The following is a 3,746-nucleotide window of genomic DNA, read 5'->3' as shown; positions in this document are numbered from 1 at the left end:
TATTTTAACTGTGGGCCCCAGTTTTTGAAAGGCTTACCTACCACAGAAATCTGTATTTTAAAATTATAATTTTCATTCCTGCACTTTTAAATGAACCAATGTCAGCTTTGTTGCTCTTGAGGAGCTCCTGTCCCCTCCAATTCCTTCTATATCCATCTTCTTCCATAAGACTACCTGTGCTCTGTCCAAAGTTTGGCTGTGACTCTCTGCATCTGCTTTGATCCCCTGCTGGGTGGAGTCTTTCAGAGGACATCTATGGTAGGTTCCCATCCTGTTCCCTCTCTTCAGCCTCTTCTGGTGTCTCTTCTATTTGCCCTTCTGAATGAGAATTAGGCATCCTCCCAAGGGTCCTCCTTGTAATTTAGTTTCTTTAGGTCTGTGGATTTTAGTATGGTTATCCTATATCTTATGGGTAATCTCCCCTTATAATCACAGGATTATTATGGGATTAAATAAATTAATACATAAAAATGGATTAGGAGAAGGTCTGGCCAGCAGTTGAGGTACACTCAATAGAGGTGCCCTGTTGCTATTGCATTGCTGCTGGGTGCTGTCCCTGAACTCTACCATGGACAATACACTAAATGATTTTCTGTATTGGTTGCTAGATCTTAGTCATTCTCTCAGGCCATTTTTAACAGTGTGGAGAACTTCTATACCCACACTAGATGGCACACACTATCGCACTTCACCAAACATTCCATCCCCTTTCACAAGGGTGGGATTGGCATCTTTAGGGTGGTGAAAGATGACCCAAGAGCATTATACCTTCATGTGGGTTGCTTTGCCCAGTATCCTGGAATCATCCAAGCAGTAGGAAGTCAAATTTAAAGCCTGTTATCTGCCCAAGAATGAGGAGTATGTAGATCAAGATGGTGGTCCAGGGAGCAAGAATCCCTTTCCAGTTCTGTCCAGAAAATGAGAAAGGCTTAATGGTTCTTGCCAGTAAGGGAAAGGTGGGAGAGATCCAACAGCATGAGGAGCTTTGCTGAGTAAATGACTGAAAAAACCATGTGGGCCTCCAGGAGCAGAACACAAACACAAAGGCTGAGCTGCGAAACAAGCAGGAGGAGTTAGAAACTGTGAAGCATCCGTCAATAGAAGTCAGAACAAAAGATAGAAGAGCAGAAGGACTGCTGGGAGACTGAGCTACCTCAACTGAAATAACACTACCAGACAATACCCTTGGAAAATGAGAAGATAGGGGTCAGAGCGGATCAGCTTCAGACACAGCTATCAACTTGAGAAAGAAATGGAAGGGCTTGTTCTGGGAGTTCAAGATAAGACAGGGCAGTTGAAGCACCTTTAAAAAAATCAGAGAAGGCTGGCTCTGTCTTGGTTTAACTGAACAGAGGGAGTATCAGAAGAAACTCCCGCAGATGGTAGAAAAGATGAAGCAGAAGGAAGTTACTTCAAGGAAGAAACAAAGGGAGTTTACAGACCTGAGCTTTGACCTATCCGGAAGACTAATGGACAAGACTGTGTCTAGTGTTCCAGAAAGAAACAGACCAGAAACAGAACATTATCTGAAGAAGGAGAACAACAGACTGCTGAGCTTCCTGGGCTTCAGCATTGACTCTGCCACATATCAAGTGTAGCCTTCAGATCAGGGAGCTGCTGGGTAAAATCCAGGCCTTATCAGTGGAAACTCGTATTATGGTATCCAAGAAACGTCTGCTCCCAGCTGGCTTCCGGTAACGAAGTGCCTGATCTGCACATCAGATGTGGGCCATGGGATCTGTGATCACACCTCGGAGTAGCAGCCAACTCAGTCCTGGTTTTCAAATTATCTAATTTGTGACACAGCCTTCCCCAAAAGAGGGAAGAAAATTTTGGAAGACCTTGTGCTCTGCCATTCTCTTAGTGTCCAGGCTGGTAGGTCTGTGCTCTGAACAGATCTGATCATGTCATTTCTACTATAAGCTATCCGAGCACAGAAGCCTACCTAGCCAGAAGTCATAAGGGACTCACCCAGCACCCTGACCTGTAAGGATGGAGTGTGTCCATTATCTGTGGCTGGAACTGACAGCTCCAGGTTCCACCCTAAGCCATGTAACTCCAGCTTATCGGTCTTTCACCTGTAGTGCCCTTTCTTCCTCCAGTTCAGTACAAGGCTCGGATGGAGGTACGTGAGGATTCACTGCATCCACAGCCATATCTAACCTTGAGGGTAAGACCAAGACCACATGTGAAGTATTTCTTCATCCTCCTCAGTCCTTTCTTCAACCGCTTGCATTAAATTAGCCCAAAAGTGGCACAACAAAGAACTTAGATTCCAATTTGTATACCAAGGATTTATCACCTTCACTTGTCAGCTCCCAAAAGAAGCATCTTTGTGGGGTCCCCCCCATCACTACCTTTTGAGACAGGGCCTCACTATGTGGCCCTGGCTGGCCTAGAATTTTCTGTGTAGACCAGGCTAGCCTCAAACTCACCAAGATTTGCCTGTCTGTAGCACAGAAGTGCTGGGATCAAAGGTTTGTTCCCCATGCCTGTCAATAAGCATTTTATTCCTGGCTCACAGGTACAAAATACTTCACTCACAAAAAGTCTTTCTAGGAAGGTGGAATGATGTTACATCTGCATTCCAAGAGTTGGGAGCTTTAGGCACAAGTATTATGAGTTCAAAGCCACGTGGGCTACATAGTAAGGCTTTGTCAAGAAAAAACAGTGGGAGAATAAAAGGGGAGTGTTCTTTTATCTAGACACCTGGAAATTTTTGGTTCTCTCCTATGAACATACGTTTATAATTATGTCACATAAATATACATATGCATACATGCATACACACTGGCTGGCATGGAATTCATGGTGTGGCTCAGTCAGGTCTGAAACTTACAAGTTTTATTGAATCACCTTCTTGAGTGCCGAGATGATGGGCCTGAGCCACACTCCAGTCTGTAAGTCTCTTAATGACTACTTTGGAGTCATTAGAAACTATACAACTTTCTTGACAGTGGCGTTTACATGAATGTCAGATTAATGAAACAACGATCGAATATTCAAAATAAATTACTTATGTGGGGGGGAGATACACTCCATAAATGTTGACTATTTGAGGGGTGCACAGAAAATAATGCTCCAAGTAAAGGCCTCTCTGACTTAATTTTGTTCTCTTACCTGCTCCCCGTTTCTCAAACTTACAGGCAAGAATACCCCTTCTCAAAGGCAGATCACAGAAATGTAATCCACTTGCTGGTTTCTATTTTTTTTTTTTAACTTAACTTCCCTCCAAGAAATCCAGAAAGCCTAAAGATTGATCTCCTTCGCATTTATGTCCATAAGAAGATTCTCTGACCTATCTTGACTAATTATAAAACCCTTCTTCCTGCCAGAAGAAAGGAATTCTATAAGGACAAGCCAAAAGGAATCTGGACAGATCCTCCTGGCATCCCCACAGTCTTTTAACATTAGATCTGGCTTTGGTCCACTCATACTTGTATAGGGCAGTCCATGCTTCACCACACTAAACATACACATGGATTGCTTGCCCTAGGCCCTTGAGGTCTTCTGTATGAAGTTTTTCAAGCCATATAACACGGCATCTGGGCTAGAGAAATGGCTTAACAACTTGCTATTTTTGCAGAAGATTTGAGCTTGGTTCCCAACACCCAAATCCAGTGCTTACAACTGTCTGTAATTCCAGTTCAGTGCTCACAACTGTCTGTAATTCCAGTTCCTGGGGATACAGCACCCTCTTCTGTCCTCTATAGGCATCTGTACCCATGTGCATATACCTATTCACA

At 43.6% G+C, this 3,746-nt stretch overlaps 1 pseudogene; it reads left to right on the top strand.

The window, feature by feature from the left end:
• Positions 1 to 627: 627 nt before the first annotated feature.
• On the top strand, positions 628 to 1,760 carry LOC110554931 (calcium-binding and coiled-coil domain-containing protein 2-like; annotated as a pseudogene).
• The last annotated feature ends 1,986 nt before the right edge of the window (positions 1,761 to 3,746 follow it).

Source organism: Meriones unguiculatus, chromosome 2 (genome assembly GCF_030254825.1).
Source record: "Meriones unguiculatus strain TT.TT164.6M chromosome 2, Bangor_MerUng_6.1, whole genome shotgun sequence".
NCBI lineage: Eukaryota > Metazoa > Chordata > Mammalia > Rodentia > Muridae > Meriones > Meriones unguiculatus.
The sequence above is the reverse complement of the archived record's forward strand: the minus strand, read 5'-3'. Positions and strand labels throughout refer to the sequence as shown.